Below are 7,748 nucleotides of genomic sequence, written 5' to 3'. Positions count from 1 at the left end.
GCCACACTAGAACTCCAGCCTTGGTGATAAGATAGAATTTTGCAATACCGATGACTTATTCATTGCAAATACCTTTTTAAAACAACATAAAAGACAACTATACACACAGACTTCTTTAGATGGAATACATAGAAATTGACTACAGCTGTAGGAAGAGACGGTGGAAAAGCTCAATATCATTAGCCAAAACAAGACCAGGGACCAACTGTGGAACTGGCCGTTATTTACTCATATGCAAGTTCAGACTGAAGTTGAAGATAATTGAAAAAGTCCAAGAAAGCTAAAATATGACCTTGAACATATCCCACCTGAATTGAGAGACCATCTCAAGAACAGATTTGATGCATTAGACACTAATGACCAAAGACCAAAGGAGCTGTGGGATGTCATCAAGGATATCATACAGGAAGAAAGAAAAGTGTCATTTAAAAAACAGGAAAGAAAGAAAAGATCAAAATGGATGTCAGAAGAGACACAGACAGAAACTTGCTTTCCAGAGCAGACATGCTAAAGAGAAATAAAATAAATGAGGAGGTAAAAAAGATGAACAGAAAATTTCAAAGGGCAGTTTGAAAAGATAAAATCAAGTATTTTAATGAAATGTGCAAAAAACTTGTTAGAAAACCAAAAGAGAAGAACACATTCAGCATTTCTCAAGCTGAAAGAACTGAAGAAAAAAATCAAGCCTCGGCTTGTAATATTGAAGGATTTTGTGGGCAAAATATTGAATGATGCAGAAAGCATCAAAAGAAGATGGAAGGTATATACAAGAGTCACTCTACCAAAAAGAAAAGGTCAATATTCAACCATTTCAAGAGGTAGCACATGATCAAGAGTCAATGGTACTGAAAAAGTCCAAGTTGTACTGAAGATAAAGGTGAAAAACAAGTCTCTAGGAATTGACGGAATACAAATTGAAATCTTTCAACAAACTGATGCAACACTGGAGGGGCTAATTCATCTATGCTAAGAAATTTGGAAGACAGCTACCTGGCCAACCTATTTGGAAAGATTCATACTTGTGCCCATTCCAAAGACAGATGACCCAATAGAATGCTGAAATCACCAAACAATATCACTAATATTTCACATGCAAGTAAAATTTTGCTGAAGATTATTCACAAAAATGGCTGCAACAGCACACTGACAGGAAACTGCCAGATTCAGAAGAGGACACTGAACTAGAGATATCATTGCTGACATCAGATGGATCTTGGCTGAAAGCAGAGAACACTAGAAAGATGTCTACTTATGCTTTACAGACTGTGCAAAGGCTTTAACAGTGTGGATCATGATAAGCTATGGATAACATTACGAAGAATAGTTACACAGAACACTTGTGCTAATGAGGAACTTGCACATAGACAAAGAGGCAGTTGTTAGAACATAACAAGGGGATACTGAACGGTTTAAAAAATAAGGAAAGATATGCACCAGGGTTACTTCCTTTCACCATATTTTCTCATTATGTGTGCTGAGTAAGTACTCCAAGAAGCTGGATTACATGAAGAAGAGAGTGACATCAGGATTGGAGGAAGACTCATTAACAACCTGTGATCTACAAATAATAAAGTCTTGCTTACTGAATGCTAAGAGGACTTTAAATACTTACTGATGAAGGCCAAAGACCACAGCCTTCAGTATGGATTGCACCTCTATGTATAGAAAATAAAACTTCTCACCCACTAGGCCAATAAATAGCATCATGATAAAAGGAGGAAAAATCGAAGTCATCTATGACTTTATTTTACTTGAATCTACAATGAACACTCATGGAAACAGTAGTCAAGAAAACAAACAGCTTATTGCATTAGGCAAATCTGCTGCACAAGACCTCTTTAAAGGATTCAAGAGCAAAGATGTTAGTTTGAGGACTAAAGTACAACTGACCTAAGCCATGAAACTTTCAGTAGCCTCATATGCATGCGAAAGTTGGACAGTGAATAAGGAAGACCGTAGAAGAATTGATGCATTTGAGTTACGGTGTTGGAGAAGCATATTAAAGATACCATGCATGTCAAAAAGCAAACAAATCTGTGTTTGAAGAAGTACAGCAAGGATGCTCCTTAGAATCCAGGATTGTGAGGCTTCTCTCTCATACTTATTATGAGGAGGAACCAGTCCCTGGAGAAGGACATCATACTTGATAAAGTGGAAAGTCAGTGAAAAAGAGGGAAACCCTCAACAAGATGGTTTGGCACTATGGCAGCAACAATGGGCTTAAGCAAGGCAGTAGTTGTGAGGATGACCAGGACCCAACTGTGTTTCGTTCTGTTGTACATAGGGTCACTATGGGTCAGAACCAACTCGACAGCACCTAACAACAACCATTTGGAGTCCTAGTGTGGAACTTTAGGATAAGCACTGGATCGCAAGGTCCATTTCAACTGCAAGGTCAGCGGTTCAAACTCACCAGCTGCTCCTTGGACACCCTATGAGTTGGAACCGTCTTGATAGCACTTAACAACAACCACGACATTCAGAACCAGTATAAGGAGGCCACCAAAAAAGTTCCTTTGAACATGGTGATAAACCTACCTGATCCATGAACAAAAGGGGACCTCATAGATGATCTGAATTTGTCCCCCGAGAACCGGAAATGCATACCCAAAGACCAAAGAGCCAACAGCAAGGGATTTAAAAAAATTTTTCCCATCTCCTATAACCATTTGGAGTCCTGGTGTGGCGCTGTGGGTTAATGCCCCAGACTGCAAAGCTGTTTGAACTGCAAGGTCGGCAGTTCAAACTTACCAGCTGCTCCTTGGAAACCCTATACAGGGTCGCTACGGGTTGGAACCAACTCAACAGCACTCAACAGCAACAAAACCATTTGTAGTACATCGTGAGTGGCATTGGAACTATTAATCCTTGACTATCCTCATTTGAACAGAACATGGGAACACTGAATGGTTTAAAATTTAGAAAGGTGTGCAACAGGGTTGTATTCTTTCACCATACTTATTCAACCTGTATTCTGAGTGAATCATCCGTGAAGCTGGGTTATATGATGAAAAATGTGGCATCAGGATTGGAGAAGACTCATTAACAACCTGCGATATGCAGATGATTCAACCTTGCTTGTGAAAGTGAAGAGGACTTAAAATACTTACTAATGAAGATCAAAGAGCACAGCCTTCGATAAGGATTGCATCTCAGTGTCAAGAAAACAAAAATCCTCACCACTGGACTAGTAAACAACATTCTTATCAATGGAGAAAAGATTGAAGTTGTCAAGGACTTCATTCTTCTTGGATCAACTATCAACATTCATGGAAGCAGCAGTCAAGAAATCAAATGATGTATTGCATTAGGCAAATCTGCTGCACAAGACCTTTTTAATGTGTTGAAGAGCAAAGATGTCAGCTTGAAGACTAAGGTGAGCCTAACCCAAGCTATGGTATTTTCAATAACCTCATATGGATGTGAAAGCTGGACAGTGAATAAGGAAGACCGTAGAGGAATTGATGCTTTTGAGTTATGGTGTTGGAGGTTTGGGCTGCCAAAAGAACCAACACATTTGTGTTGTAAGAAGAACAGCCAGAATGCTCCTTGGAGGCCAGGATGACCGAACTTCATCTCTCGTACTTCCTACATATTGTCAGAAGGGATCAGTCTCTGGAGAAGGAAATCATGTTTGGTAAGGTGGAGGGTCAGAGAAAAATAGGAAGACCGCCAGAGAGATGGATTGGGAAAGTGGCAGCATCAATGGGCTCAATCGTGGCAACAATGGTGAGGTTGGCCCAGGAGCGAGCAGTGTTTCGTTCTATTGTGCATAAGGTCGCTATGAGTCAGCACCGACTCGATGGCACCTAACAACAGCAACAACAACAACACCCTCAATGGGGAGTACTGGTGTAGTGCTGTAGGATAAGCATGGACCGCAAGGTCAGTTTGAATCTCCAGGTCAACAGTCCAAATTCACCTGTCACTCCTTGGAAACCCTCTACAGGGTCGCTATGAGTCGAAACCGACTTGATGGCACTGTACAACAACAACAGTCTTCTAAAGTGTCACTAGAGTTGGTGTGGCCCAGTGTGGTAACTCATGATTTCACTCTCCCTCCCATGGACCAACTCCTGTACCAGACCACACAGAGTCCTTAGTAAAGCTTATTATCAATTTTAATCACAGAAGTGATAAGTATAGCTGTAAACGACTTAAATGCAATGATTTCTTAGATTATACGAATACTAACAAAATTGGCAAAAATCTTTGTATATTGAATTGCAATATCATTAGTTTACTTAGGGAAAACTTGAAAAAAAATTCTCTGCTATTCCATTAACTACTACATCTTTCTCAAAAAAGTTATTGATATAGGTTCAATATTGTAGCTAAAATACCAGAAATTTTAATAAGATCAGGTACTATAAAAACACTGGTAGCCCAAAAAACAACAGTTCTTGTAGCACATGCAGGTGAAACCACGTGATTTGAAAGACCACCATAATTAGATAATAAAAACCACTCTGCCCTTGGGCTTGTAGATCCTTGTTGCTGTTAGTGCCTTTGAGTCAGTTCCGACACATAGCGGCCCTGTACAGGGTTCCAGTGCTGATCCACAGCGCCACACCACAACATTTAGTGCCCTTAAATTAGTTCTGACCCATAGGAGCGGCTGGTGAGCTTGAACCGCCCACCTTTTTAACCCGATTTTGCAAAACCAGAGCATTAACCCACAACGCCACACCAGAACTCTATCGTACTGGCTGTTCCTCAGAATCCCCATTGTTGTTAAAGTGCCGTCGAGTCAATTTTAACCCATAGTGATCCTGTATAGGGTTTCCAAGAAGCAGCTGGTAAGCTTCAACCACCCACCTTGTAGTTCAAATGACTTGCAGTCTGATGTATTAGCCCACTGCGCCACACCAGGACTCCAGAAATCCCACACAGGGTCGCTAAGACTTGGAATTGAGTCAATGACACTTATCAACAACAGGTACACTGATACACGTAAACCCACCAGCCTCTTCTCCGAAACCCTATACTGGTCACTGTGAGTCGGAACCTATTCGACGGCAATTAACAATAAGAAGCCAGGTTTATAAAAATTATTTTCGCTGTTAAAACTAACTACAAGGATGTTTTAAATTAAAAATAGTAAAATTAAAATAACAATGGATAAATGTGTGCTGGTAAGCTTGCACCGCCGAAAACTGACATTGTGGTCGAGTGCTTTTCCTACCGCGCTATACCAGGACTCCTAATGGATAAACATTGCACAAAAGTTCCAGTCATTTTGGCGTCAGCCCCTGACAGTATCACCCGGTGCGGTTTCTATCCACCCCCTTCCCTGCCACACACACCACTGACTGTCCTTCTAGCCGACTTCCCAGAGCGTATGAAAACGCGAGGATTCCTCTCCCGGATTTGCTTAGATCACAAAGTATGAAATGAAAAGACGACAGGAAACCGGGCTTAGCATTAGAAGGTCTGAATTTTGCGCCTGCATAGGGAGAAAAATAGCTCAGAGATGAAGAAAGTACCTGTGTTTATGCATGGTAGTGTGGCCGAGCGGTCTAAGGCGCTGGATTTAGGCTCCAGTCTCTTCGGGGGCGTGGGTTCGAATCCCATCACTGCCAGTGTTATGTTTTAGTGTAAGCACAAATCCCAAGTGCTCAGAAACTTAATTAAAATGGGAGTTTGGGAAATGCAAAAGTCTTTGCACTGCACATTTACAACCCCTGTCAGCCTTCATCCTGTAGATTTCTGTGTGGTCTTTTTATGCTGGCCTCACTTCATGTTGTAGCAAACCTAATCACATTGGTTATCTTGCTGGAAATTCTCCATACCGAAGTTTAGCAGGATGGCCTTTTCTGATAAACCCTTGCCCTCAGTTTCTTCCCACACTACTTAAATCCAAGTGTTTGCACTTGATTTAGTGTTACCGCCATCAGTAATGCTTTCATTGAATCCCCTGTTCACATTGATTGATTCTCATGACCTGGATCAGATAAGTTTCCCAGAAAGTTCCATCTTCATCAACACTTTGGAGGCACTGGGTTAGGAGGTACCTCTCTGTGCTTGCAAAAAATGGATACCTGATTTTGGTCTAATCACAATATTTTATAATTGAGTTTGATGAAAGGATGGACGAAAAAAGTGAGTGAATGCAGAAAGTCAAGCTCTCACTCAGATTTCATTATTTCATCTGCAGGGGTGAAAACAGTTGCCACTCATGTGACCCCCATGTGTATGTATCAGAGCCAAACTGCAGCTAGACCTTTTTCCTTCAAGGCAATTTGGGCAGACTCAAAGCTCCAACCTGTGTGGTTAGCAGACAAGTGGGTTAACTGCTTGCACCAACCCGAATGAGGGTGAAAATAGGAGATGGGGCACAAAGGTGAGGATAAACTTAGTTATTTAGAATTTTACTTTGCAGGTGGGCTTGTGCTCCAAAACAAAGCTTGGCTGACTGAGGGAGATGTATTGACTTAGTCACTCTCCTGTCCCTTACAAGTAAATCTACTTAGCTTGGAAATTGTCAGGGGAATTTCCTATTAGTGCCTATAATGATTGGCCCAGTGCAGCGTTTTAGCCATTGAGCCCCTGTTTTAGCTACAACTGTTCTCATGGATTTGACTGGACAACTCCCTCAAGGAAACAGGTTTTCACTGCCCTTTCATTAGGAAGAAATGAAGATAAGGAGCAGAGAACTAGGATCCTCTGTAAAAAATCAAGATCTTGAATTTTTTTTCATTCCACTTCTTGATTTTGCCCTTTTTTTTTTTTTTTATGACTTTCTCTTTCTCATTAAAACGCTTCCACTGTGTCCTCCTAAGCATCTCTGCAAATTCTCTTTGAAGATTCTTCCAGATTCATTACCCTCCTTTTCACCTCTTCTCACTAAGAAATATCTTGGGCCCTGAAGTCTTCATAAAAGAGTCCAAGGTTTTTTTTGTCTGTTTCTTAGAAATAAAAACTGAGTGTGTAGTGAATAAAACCTCTATACTTGTGGAAAAATCAGACATTGCTGGCTTTTCTATAAAATTCCTCTATATAATTTCCATATCATTGTCCTTCTTTTCTCTACAGATCAGTGAATTGTTTCTGCCTCTTTCAATATTTCTTTCTTTGTTTTTTTCTGCCTCGTAAAATTTAAGCTTGTGCATTATTCAGAGATTCATTAAATGCGTACATTTCTACCCTTCTTCCTCCTAACATATATAAAGTGTCCAAATTGCTGTCCTCTAATGAGTCCTGGTGTGGTGCTGTGGGTTAATGCATCAGACTGAAAAGTTGCTTGAGTTGCAAGGTTGATGGTTCAAGCTCACCAGCTGGTCCTTGGAAACCCTATACAGGATCACTATGGGTCAGAATTGACTGAACAGCACTTAACAACAATGACTCACAGAAACCTCATATCTTTGTTTGGTTTTTAATTTCCAGCTTCCCAAAGAATGTATCCACCAGTTGTCTGTCAGTTTGTCCTAATGTGGTGTTTTGCATGTTGCTGTGGTACTGGAAGTTATGCCACCAGTATTTTAAATGCCAGTAGGGTACACCTATGTTGGACAGGTTTCAGCTGAGCTTCCAGACTAAGACAGACTAGGAAGAAGGAGAGGCAGACTACTTCTGAATATTTAGCCGCTGAAACCCTATGAATAGCAGTGGAACACTGCCAGATAGTACCAGAATATTGAATATTTAAGCTGATGAATATCACCAGATATTGTTAGATATAGTGCTGAAAGATAAGCCCCTCAGGTTGGAAAGCACTCAAAATGTGCCTGGGGCAAAGCTGCCTC

At 40.8% G+C, this 7,748-nt stretch overlaps 1 non-coding gene across 1 annotated transcript; it reads left to right on the top strand.

Moving 5' to 3' along the window:
• Positions 1 to 5,500: 5,500 nt before the first annotated feature.
• On the top strand, positions 5,501 to 5,582 carry TRNAL-UAG. The gene has a single exon. It is a non-coding gene; the product is annotated as a tRNA-Leu (tRNA).
• Positions 5,583 to 7,748: the final 2,166 nt, after the last annotated feature.

This window comes from Chrysochloris asiatica, unplaced genomic scaffold (genome assembly GCF_000296735.1).
Source record: "Chrysochloris asiatica unplaced genomic scaffold, ChrAsi1.0 scaffold00017, whole genome shotgun sequence".
NCBI lineage: Eukaryota > Metazoa > Chordata > Mammalia > Afrosoricida > Chrysochloridae > Chrysochloris > Chrysochloris asiatica.
This window is presented reverse-complemented; position numbering and strand designations above follow the sequence as displayed.